Source organism: Lynx canadensis, chromosome X (genome assembly GCF_007474595.2).
Source record: "Lynx canadensis isolate LIC74 chromosome X, mLynCan4.pri.v2, whole genome shotgun sequence".
NCBI classification, from domain to species: Eukaryota; Metazoa; Chordata; class Mammalia; order Carnivora; family Felidae; genus Lynx; species Lynx canadensis.
In genome coordinates, this window is record NC_044321.2 from 111,527,024 (window position 1) to 111,539,216 (window position 12,193).

Here is a 12,193-nt window from a genome sequence, read left to right on the forward strand (position 1 = left end):
GGGGAAAAAAACAAATCCCAGATACAAAAATGTACAAAAATGTGGGTAATTCACACACAAAACAGACATTAAAATGTCCGTTAAGCTTACAAAACACATTCACCCTCACTCAAGTGATATGCACGTTAGGATATGCAAGTTAAAACTACATTAAGAGTCCATTTCTTGGGGCATCTGAGTGGCTCAGTCAGTTAATTGCCTGACTTCAGCTCAAGTCACGATCTCACGGTTCATGAGTCCGAGCCCCGTGTTGGGCTCTCGGCGGTCAGTGCAGAGCACGCTTCGGATCCTTTCCCTCTCTCTCTGCCCCTACCCAGCTCTCGTGCTCTCTCTCTCTCAAAAATAAAACAAACGTTAAAAAAAAAGAATCCATTTCTCATGTACCATATTGGCCAAAACTAAAAAGTATAACACACTCCGTAGGTAAGGCTGAGGAGAAACAGGTGCGGACATGCTGCTGGTGCGACTGCAAACTGGTGGAACTCTCCCGAAGGGAATTTGGCAGTATGTAACCAAATTATATGTGTACTTACCTCTTGACTCAGCAATCCCACTCGGCAGAATTTATCCTAAACACGTATCTCTGACAATACGAAAACACATAAGCACAAGGTTACTTACTGCAGCACTGTAATTGTGAAAATATGGGACACAGTGGTATACCACAGAGTGCTGTTCTTGTAGTTTTCCGAGGGCTGAAATCACGTCAAAGTTAAAATTTAAAAAAAAAAAAAGGAATTTTTCCTCTAGAGAGACCTTCGTGAGTTTATCAGAGGAATTTTAAAAATAGAGCATCAAGGCTTTGACATATAAGTGAGTGGGATATTTAACAAATCATTAATCACGCTGTCGTAGTCCTCTTTGGACTGGCAATAAATTGTAGAAGAAGCCAGTCAACCAGTCCATGCCACTTATCTTGAGAATTCCTACTGTGAGGAGTGTACCCCAGGAGGTCCTATATGACATTAGGGCACAAGCAAGCGACAGAGGTGGTCCTGATCATTCTTCCACGTCTCCCTACAACTGGTTATTGAGTATCTTGGAATCCTACTTCGTAGGACTTAGGTATATAGCCGGGGCGATAAAAACATGGCCACAGAAGCTGGGGTTTCATCCCTGTGTACGGGAGAGAGGACCGGCCCCAAGCCCTTAGTCCCTCATTTACTGCAGGTCAGCGTCATCAGCACGGGCCAGCTATAGAGTATGAACTTGCTTCACCTGAAATTCAGACAGTGACCTGAAGATGGGTGGCTCTTCATCCCTTTTAGAACGCAAAGGCCACCTATGAACCGCTTACGCTTCTGCAGACACGGGCAGGCTACATTTTCCAAAATTTTCCCACTTCTCTGGAGGGAGCATGTATACTTTCCTCATGAAAGAAATTCAGGGTATCAGGGGTGCTGTAGAGGCAAGATGTAGAGGAATGGCTGAAAAACTGGGACAGGTAAAACTGCCTAGGTTTCTTCCCACTCAAAGACGTCATGATTACATGGTTTGATCCCTCTGAACATTTTCTGATCCATCTTGAAGAAGAAGTAATTACATGCGCTGCCTTTGTTCTTCCTCCAGTTCTGTACGTAGGCCACTAGATTGAAGGTCAAGATGTCCGTGTTCGTCTACACCAAGGGTTGGCAAACTTTTGCCACGAAGAATCAAAGAGCAAATATTTGAGGCTTTGTGGGCCACACGGTCCCCGTTGCAACGACTCAATTCTGGTACGGTAGCCCAAAAGGAGCCATCGGCAACATGAAAGTAAATGGGTGTGCTGTGTGCCAGTAAAATTTTATTTAGAAAGAAAGACGGTGGGCGGGATGTGGCCTGAGGGCCATAATTTGTTGATCCCTCGTCTATGACATTCAAGACAGAGGGCGTGTCTTGACATCCTCAGTTCTAGCCCCTTGCCTGCAGTCCTCAAGGGTACTCAATAACTACTTGTTCAATGACTATGTAGGTGACCACAGGTCAGATGGTGTGGTTATGCCTGAAAAGTTCAACGGATTTCATTGCTCAGAGTGTGAAGTATAGAAATAACCTCAGGCATAATGGTCACCCAATCATCAATATAACATCTGAACAGCTCCTACAACATTCCCATCAAGGGGCTGTCCATTTTTGCTTGCATATGGGAATTCTTCATCTCTTAAGGCACCCTGATTCATTTGAGGAAGGCTGTGCCCTTTTGAAAGAATTTCTTAATACTGAGCCCAAAACTGTCTCCTTTCATTGGTCCTGGCACCTCCTCATCACACTCCTGAAATCATAAACTAAGGGCCAGAAAGGACCTTAGATTTCACCTGGCTCAGATTCTTCATTTTCCAGGTAAGAAATTATGGCTCAAAGAGATCCAGAGAGTTGCCCACAGTAGCCCCGACTGTCAGCAGCAAAACTCTTAAGTAGGTAATTTGATGTGTGCTGGCATCCCTCACTGGATTCCCTGCAGATTTGGTAAAAATAAATCATCTTTCATTTACTTCTGGAGTACTGTTTTCTTTTCTCCTCTTTCCGCAGAAAGACTTTTCTTAAAATGAATCTTAAAATAAAAAGAAATGGGTGTAATGGGTGTAGGCTTATTTATATCCAGCCGTAAATGTGAATTGGGATGTAGATTATGGCAAGCACTGGGCTAGGAGTCAGGAGACTATTGTGCTTATCACTGCTAACTTAGCTGAGGTAGTGTGAGCAAGTTGTTCAACCTCTGAGGGTTACATTAGGTGATTTCTCTGGCCCTTCCTAGTTCTAGGATTCAGTCCTTAAAATGAAAAAAGTACAGTATTCCAAAGCACAGAAGGGGCACTGCCCTGCCCCCGCCAAAGCCTAATTTCTTTCATCTCAGAAAACATTATAGCTTCCGTAGTGGTCAAGATCATGGGCTCCTGAGACTTGGGATCGAATCCCAGGTCTGCCACTTGCTTGTTTCATGAGCTGGGTGCAGAGCATTTGGTCTTCTGGGGGTTCAGTATCCTTATCTGCAAACTGGAGATAATAGCACCTACCTCACAGGGTTATTGTTAGGACAAGAGATGAGTTATAGAAACAAGATATATTAATGGCATACCGTAGTGTTCAAGAAGTGGAATCTGTCACTAACCAAAGAATTCTGAGAAAAACCGTGAGGTACAGACGTAAACTCTAAGGCTTGGTGTGCATGTGGGTGTGGATAATGAACGCCTCTAGCCACTATTAGATAGAACATCCTGCTAGAAATGAAACTTCCCACTGACAGCCCCTCCATCTTTTGCCCTCGTGTCATAAAGCCTCCAGATCTTTCTACATGATCTGTAGCCTCGCATCCCTCAAGTTCTTCGTTCATAAAGATATGGCTCAACGGTGAGAGCCATCTCCAACGTCTGCTTTCAGAATTCTAGATTTTAAATGTAACATTTGAAGTCATGGCCAAGGGGTCTTTTGGTGCGAGTACCCAATTATGATAGGATTATTGATGGCCAATAATTTCTCCCCCCAAATGGGCAACTTTTAATAACGGAGGCTGACTCTAAGCTTGTTTTTCCATTCTCTGTGGAAAAAAAATAGCTTTTTACTTGAGGAAAATCTGTTATGTTAATAATACTCATTGCAAAACTGCCGATTGTATCCACACGCGCTACAAGCAATAACTCGAAGGTGGGATATTGTCATTTGCACTAAAGAATCAGAAAAGAACACTAACTAGTTAGGTCAACTGTCTTTTCCAAAGTAACCAATTAGGCCAAATATCAAGTCAAGACTTGAATCCACAGCTTCTGCCACGTCTGTGTGTTGGAGGCACTCAAATTCTCAGGAGCTGATCAATTTGTGTCTGTGGGAAACAAGTGAAATCACATAGAAATCACAGGACAAATGGCAGGTGGTACATAACATTAAAAAAAAAAAAAGAATGAAGGTGGTAAATCAAAACTTGTTTCATTCAGGTCAACAGTGACAAAGTGGCAATAAGGTAGGCATCCTAAAGAATTCTAAAGAGGAAGCAAAAAGGGTTCTAGTCTCTAAAATCTTCGCAATTACAGACAAAAACATCAACTTTCATTCAACTCATCAATGCAACTTCATTGAGTTCATCTACTATCCAATTCCACTAACATTTATCGAGAACCTGCCATGTGCCTGGTACTCTAGGACTGAGGGAGGCAAACGCTTCCCATCAATGGCCAAGTATGAAAAGTTTTTGCCTTTGTGGGTCATTTGGTCTCTGGTGTGACTATTCAGTTCTGCCACAGAGCATAAGCACAGCAACAGACACTATGTAAATGAAAGAGCATATTTAGTAAGGCACATGATTGAGCCTACAGTCTATAGTTTGTGGCCTCTGTTCTGAGCTCTGAGACTATTTCAGGAGCCAGATGAACTACGTCGGAAGATAATGCAATGGGCGAAGCATTTCATTTGAGATATGAATAGGGACATTACTGTTACCTGGCAGAGGGCTAGTGGAAGGCTTCTTATAGCGAATGACATTTGATCTGGGTCCTGGATAAACAGTAGGATTTGGGAGAACCTAGTGCAAGTCAATTTGTAGACAGTTATTTGTGCATGATGCTCTTAGAGAACAGGGAATAGTCCAGTGTATTTGAAGCATGGGGGAACGAGCAGAAGAGGCTGGAGAAGTTGACAGGGACCAGGTCAGAGAGGGCCTCCCAGGCCATGTTGAGGAAATTGGGCGTTATCCTGATGCCAACAGTGGGCACTGAAGAACTCTTAAGCAGTGAAAATGATGTGATCAGATATATGTTTTACCAAAATCCTTCTGGAACCAGTGAGGATGATGGGCTCAGGTGAGATGGGAGAAGTGGAAAGACAAAGAGGTCAGATTGGAGAATGTGGTAATAGTCCAAACAACCAATCTAAGCTTTCATCTAATCTAAGTCTTTAGGGGTTAGGTGACAAGAGGAAATGCATTCTGGAGATAATTTAGACCTGCGTGGTCCAATATGGTAGCCACGAGCACTTGAAATGAGGTAATACAACCAAGGAACTGAATATTTAGTTTAAAATTTAAATTAATTAACATTTAAATTAAAAAAAACCCAATACTCAATCCAGCTATTGCAAATATTCAAGTATGTTTGGAACAACTTGGGTAACATGGATCTACTCTTTCAACAGTAAATTTGATGAAGTCCAAATACAGGCTAAATATTTCCAATGAATATTTGGTATCTGCAGTGAGATGTGCTGTAAGTATAAAATATACAGATTTTAAGGACTTAGTATTTACAAAGTATACTTACTAAACTTTTCTGTAATAGTTAAGTGTGAAACGAAAATGTTCGTAATATTTTGGACTAAATAAAATATACTATTAAATTTAAGTGCACCTAAAAGAAAATTAAGTTTCTTTTCGCTTTTTCAATGTGGCTGCTAGAAAATATAAAATTACACATATGGCTCATGTTATGTTGCTGTTGTATAGCACACATTTAAAGGGAGGATTTCTATGATTTAGTGACTACATGGAACCGAGTGGGGGTATCAATGGCGACCAGATTGAAGGATATGAGGAAGAATATGAAAGAAAGATGATTTTAATGCTTTCTAAAAGAAAAAACAATCAAATGATCTTCCCATAGTCTACATGCTTAGCCAAGTTTCTTCAATCTGGGCAGGAGGACCAAGGTTCATATACTCTGCACCCCTATACCCAGCACCTAGTATAGGCCTTCATATATGAGGGGTACATGATATCATTGGCTATTATTGATGGTAAATATCACATGATCATGAATACACATGGAACCTCAAAGTCAGATCAAGTCAAGAAATGTGATAGTTCTCTGTCTTGGAATCTGTGCTTGGTGAGAAACACTCTAAAGCAAACAGAAAGCTTCCTTTATATCTCTCTGCATAAATAAAGACAGATGTAACCACCATAATCTTATTAGAGTCAAAATAATTCCATACCTTCACTTTGTTACACATAGCAATGCCAAGGTTTGTCAGCAACCTTCCAGGACCAGAGTTACAGGTAGTGGGATGGGAAATTTACAAGACTTCACAAAGGCAGTCAAGGTCCTGATGGAAACAAGTTACTAAAAGCTACCTGGGTTTACCGAAAAAAGAAGGATCATCTTGTATGGGCAGTGTTCTAGAAGGAAACAGATAGTATATTCCAGGGAGTAACTGAAGAGTGTCTAATAAAGGGACCATTTTCAGAAACAAGGCCAGCATTCAGAAGACTTTTATGAAATAGCGACGTTCCCAGGGACGAAAAGAGTAGAAAGTCATTATCTCACTAAAACCTGAAAGGACACGCGAAGAATTATTATTGGAAGCCAGAGAGAACTGTAGCCTTGGAAGAAGGGCCACCTGAAAAAAACTGTGGCCAAAGACAGAGGAATCCCAACCTTTCTCTCCTCCTATCCTCCTATCTCTTGTCAGTGATCCCCAGTGACCTGTCCTTTTTTTTTTGTTTGTTTTTTGAGAGAGAGAGAGAGAGAGAGAGCAAGAGAGAGTGTGAAAAAGCAAGAGCGAGCAGGAGAGGGGAAAAGAGAGGGAGAGAGAGAATCCCAAGCCGGCTCCACACTGTCAGTGCAGAGCCAGATGTGGGGCATGATCCCACAAACCATGAGATTATGACCTGAGCCAAGGTCAAGAGTCGGACACTCAACCAACTGAGCCACCCAGGCACCCTGAGAGAGAGAATCTTAAGCAGGCTCCACACTCAGCCCAGAGCCTGATGCAAGGCTCAATCTCACCACCATGAGATCATGAGCTGAAGCCAATGGTCTGTTCTAACTGAACCATCTTGAAGCCCGAGGGCAAAAGTTTCTGGATGATTCACTTAGCCCACACCCTGTGGTCAGAATAGGTCCAAAAAAACGTAGAGAATGGATATAGAGGGGCAAATGGGGAACATTTGCCTTCCAAATTCATTCTTCGGACCACGTATATAATCTGTAAATCTACAGCAGAAATTAAAACATAGGCATAACCTATGTCCAGATGATGAACCTAATGAAAAGAGGAATCAATTAATAAGGATAAAAATAAGAACATACAGTTCCTTCCACCAGATAAACACTACAGAAATACCTGGAAGCTGAATGAGATTGACTTCCATTATTCTTTGGAGAAAACCTGCCTTGCCCATCATTTCTTTCTCTTTTCCTTTCTAAAATAGAGAATTCTTTCCATGTTCTGGCACGGAGGCTTCAAAATGGACAAAGTATGTTAAATTGGTGGTTCTCAACTGGGGGTGTTTTTGCCACCCCACCCCACCCCCGTGCACATATGGTATTCTAGAGACTTTTTTGGTTGTCACAACTCAAGGGCAGGGGTGATGTGCTACTGGTATGTCAAGGGTGGGAGGCCAGGGACACTGCTCAACATCCTATGATGAAAAGGACAATCAACCAGAACAAAGCTATCTGGCCCAATCTGTCCATAATGTTGAGAAACTGTGTTTTAAAAGCAAGTATTATAGTTGATTTAAGAAGATGAGAATGTGGGGCGCCTGGGTGGCTCAGTTGGCTAAGCATCTGATTCTTGATTTCAGTTCAGGTCTTGATCTCAAGGTTTAGGAGTTCGAGCCCCATGGCTGGCTCTGTGCTGACAGTGTGGAGCCTGCTTAGGATTCTCTCTCTATATATATATCTCTCCCTCTCTTTCTGCCCCTCCCATGCTCTCTCTCTCTCTCTCTCTCAAAATAAATAAACTTAAGAAATAAAATAATAAGAAAGAGAGAATGTGAAAAAAAGAAGGTAAAAAAAATTCAGATTCAGTATGCCAAACCAAAGAACTTCAAAAAAAAAAAAAAACCTGATAATTTAACTTTCTAACAGAAAATACATTTATTGGGGCACCTGGATGGTTCAGTCGGTTAAGAGTCCGACTCTTGATTTTGGTTCACCTCATGATCACAGGTCATGGGATCAAGACCCCATGTCAGGCTCCACATTGAGTGTGGAGCCTATTTAAGATTCTTTCTCCCTCTCTCTCCCTCTGCCCCTCCCCTGCTTTCTCTCTCTCAAAAAAAAAAAAAAAAGAGAATAAAAGAGGACATTTGAAGACATTGACTTTTTAGATCATTTCTAAAACTGAGGTTGCCAACAAGTGAAGAACTAAGTAGAAAATCCACTTTTGGAGGAAAGTGTTTGATCTCCCTGCAGGAAAAACAAAGTGATAAGGTTTGTAGGGTATCTGTAGCCAGTTACTAAAATGCAAAGAAGCTGTTAGCTGTGGCAAAGTTGCCAACCTCAAAATTAAGCAACAATCCAGCCCCTTGGCTATGGGAGCCCTGTATGCTCCCTTCCTCCTCCATCAATTTCTTGCCTACCAGCATCATACCTCCGAATCTGCCAATAAGACTGAGGCCGAACCAATCGGATTCTCTTCTTGCCTGCAACTCTTCGTTAAATGCTGAAGCCGTGCTTTGCATCTTGGATGAAAGAGTAAGTTGATGATAATTACCACCTCCAAGTTTGCTAAGTGGCCTCATACACATTGAACAGGGAAGATGGCAGAATTGTCTTTCACATTGATGAGAAATCACTAAAATCATTCATGCTCTCACAGAGAGATAAGAGAAAAGTGGCTGAGAAGGGATTCTGCTTATTGGAATCAATTATTTTTAAGAGGCTACCTCCCCCTTATCATCAAGAAGCTAAAAGGTTCGATTTCTTAGCATCAACTGGAGTAGAAAGGAGGGAACTGAACACTGTATTAACTTCCCATCTTCAGAATGTCTAAGAAAGGAACATTGCTATTTAATGGCTTTAAAAGTAAAGGAAGAATTTCCAATCATGTGGTAAAAAATCTGGTGAAAGCGAACACAGGGTTTCTCACCTGGTGGGACAGTATCATGAGGCCCCGTCAGTGGTTCATTACCACGATTGCTAGGCTTTTATTGAGTGCCCAGTCATTGGAGAGGCCAAGTGTAACTCATCTGAGTCCTCCAGGAATTCGCAGTGCAGCAGATAGAAAAGCAAGTCAACAGTGGTCATCCAATGTGGGAACGGTACATATAAAGGTTGTGGGATCACGGATTCTGCCCTGAGGAGTGTGGCGGTGAGAAAAATATCAGTGATCAAGGTGTACCATTCTAGGTCTTGTAAAGAAGGGAGAAAGACTGGGAAAGCAGAGGAACCAGCATGAACGTAGTCGTAAGTCACGCAACTCCACAGCATGACTGGGGAAGGGTAAGTGGTCCAGTATGCCTGCAACAAGGGTCTCTTGGAGAGGAAACGAAACTGGGAGACTTGGGATTCGGCTATAATGTATTGAACACCGTGAAAAGGACTGGACAGGCCATGACAAGGTCCAAACTTGTATGTGGACAGGTAGAGGGTGCCTTGCAAATATTTCAGCTCAATTCCCCCATATAATTATTCCTACAACTACTAGAAGTACTACAAATAATACCATGACCACAGCTGTCATCGTTTTTGAATATTTACTGGGTTCTAGTTTCTATATTTGATGATCCACATTTATTCAGTGATAAGCATTATTTCACTTGATCCTCAAAAGAGACCTATCATGTCTATATCATCATACTCATGGAAGAGATCAGAACATTTCACTAATGGATTATTTTTATACAGGGGACAGGACATGGGAGTGAACCTATAACTCATTTTCCTCTATTCTCTTCCCCACAAATTAGCACCAAAGGGTGTCCAGTCTCCAGAACTCCTTTAGCTGAGCATATTTAAATGTTTGTTTATTGATTTATTGATTTTGAGGGGGGGACACATGCAAGTGGGGGAGGGACAGAGAGAGAGGGAAAGAGAGAATGACAAGCAGACTCCACACTGTCAGTGCAGAGCCCGATGTGGGACTCGGACCCACACACTGTGAGATCACTATCTGAGCGGAAAGCAAGAGTCAGATGCTTAACCGACTGAGCCACCCGGGTGCCCCACCTGAGCATATTTGCATTCCAAAAGACAGCATAGCCAGAGGGAAGGAAAATGCTAGAATTTTAAGGGAGAGAGGACTGATTGAGAAGAAGGTCACTGAAGAGTCTGGAAGAATAGTCTGTGCGTGTACAGGAAGATGATCTCCGAGCAGGAAGAGAGACATCTCCGGTGTCAAGGGAAATGGGCCAGAGGGTGACGGCAAGCACGAGCAGTCTGAAGGTGCAGAAGAGGGGAGCTATGCGGGCTCACCTGGACCTTTTTCTGCAACACTGAGAGTAGATCCACCGAAAAGGTGTGATGGTTAATTTTATATGGCAACTTGACTGGGCTGAGGGATTTCCAGATAGCTGGGAAAACATTATTTCTGAGTGTGTCTGGGAGGGTGTTTCCAGAAGAGCGGAGTATTTGAAATCAGTGGACTGTGCAAAGGAGATCACCCTCCACAATGGCAGCGGACATCATCCAATCCCTTGAGGGCCTGAATAGAGCAAAAACATGGAGGAAGAGTGAATGGGTTCTCTGCACGGGCTGGGACATCTGCCTTCTGCCTTCCTATGTTGGTGCTTCTAGTTCTCCGGTCTGATGGCTCTGACCCAGGATTTACACGACTGACATACCCCGCATACTGATTTTCAGACCTTTGGACTCAGACCGGAACGTCTCCCATTGGCTCCTCTGGTTCTTACACCTTTGAACTTGGAACGAACCACACCATTGGCCGTCCTGACTCTCCAGCTTGTAGACGGTCAACTGTGGGGCATCCTGCCCTCCATAACCCCACGAGCCAATGCTTATCGGCGAACTCTCTCTTTCTCCCTCCCTTCCTATATATACCCTATTAGTTCTGTTTCTCTGGAGAATCCTGAGTAATATGGTGGGCTTCAGACAGGGCAGAGGCTTGAGCCAAGCGGCAGGGGTTTAGGGCATCTGCTGTGGGAGAAGAAATGGGGTGACTAGAGGATACACGACTGACCCGATGACTTCGGTGGCAAGGCTCTGTTTCCTGGGCGCCTTTTGTTTACCCACTTTCCAGCATAAAGGATCACAAGTTTTTGTACAAACCGACCTTACGGACGTCAAAGGTTAAGGGATACGTGAGAGCGTATAATAATTTCTTATTCTTAGTGTTACAAAAACAAACAAAACACATCTTAAAAGCACAGCTGTGTCAAGACCCTGGCCATAAATACAGGCCACGTTTCACAGAATGCTGCCTATATTCTAACTGTACTCAAAGAGCCCATACTATGATAACATTCGGTCTTTAAAGAGAAGGAATCGGGAGGGGTTAGGGCTTTCTATGTGAAAAACCCTCTAAACTCACACCCCTTCCTTCACTCACCCTCTGGCTTCACGATCCCTAAAGAAAAGGAACGCTGTCTTTCTGCTTCAGTGAGCAGGCTGTTCCATCTTTGCTGCAAAGGAATTATACGCCCTACTTGATTTGTGCTTAAGAACGGTATTCGTGCTCAAACAGTTTCTCTTTTGGGCATTTCCTCCACCGCACAGGTAGCTCCCAACCCACGTCTTGTGCAGACAGGAGCCCAGCCCACAGAGTTTGAGTAAAGCGTTCCTTTAAAGTAAAGTGTTCCTTTAAGTGTTACGCTCCAATCTCCATTTTCTTATCTCAACATTGGGGGCAAATAATAAGCTCAACCTCACAATATCGTTGGGGGGGGATTACAAAAGATAATGCATGTAGAGCCTTCTCATGGTACCTGGCACACGGTGGCACTCCGTGATGTGAAGCTCAGTGACAGCAACCCAGTGCTTCCTCTTGCCTTTGTTTCAGAAGGAAGACTAACTCGTCCTTTACCTTTCCATGCCCTCATGATAAGCACGCAAGCCCTTTCAAAGTGGACTGCTAGGATTAAGAACGTGACCTCTGGGGGCACCTGGGTGGCTCTGTCGGTTAAGCGGCCAACTTCAGCTCAGGTCATCATCTCACGGTTCATGGGTTTGAGCCCCACGTCGGGCTCTGTGCTGACAGCTCGGAGCCTGGAGCCTGCTTCGGATTCTGTGTCTCCCTCTCTCTCTGACCCTCCCCCGCTTGCGCTATCTCTCTCTCTCTCTCCCCCCCCCCCCTCAAAAATAAATAAACATTAAAAAAAAAAAAAACCTTGACCTCTGGACTCTATGGGTCAAGTTTGAGTCCCTGATCTGCTACTTACAAGCTACCTTTCTAAGCTCCAGTTTTCCCACCTGTAAATGAAGTCACATATGGAAAGCATGGTGACTGGCATATAGCTACACTAAAAACGTAGGCAATCGATATTCTGTTGGGTAGGCTCACTCCTAGCTCCTGAGGTAAAGGCGACGTTTTCCAGAGGCAGTCTGGC

At 43.3% G+C, this 12,193-nt stretch overlaps 1 protein-coding gene across 2 annotated transcripts in view; it reads right to left on the reverse strand.

Annotated features, from left to right (window-relative positions):
* The window catches only part of FGF13 (fibroblast growth factor 13), a 447,042-nt gene that overhangs the window by 148,716 nt on the left and 286,133 nt on the right, over positions 1 to 12,193 (reverse strand). The window lies entirely within an intron of this gene.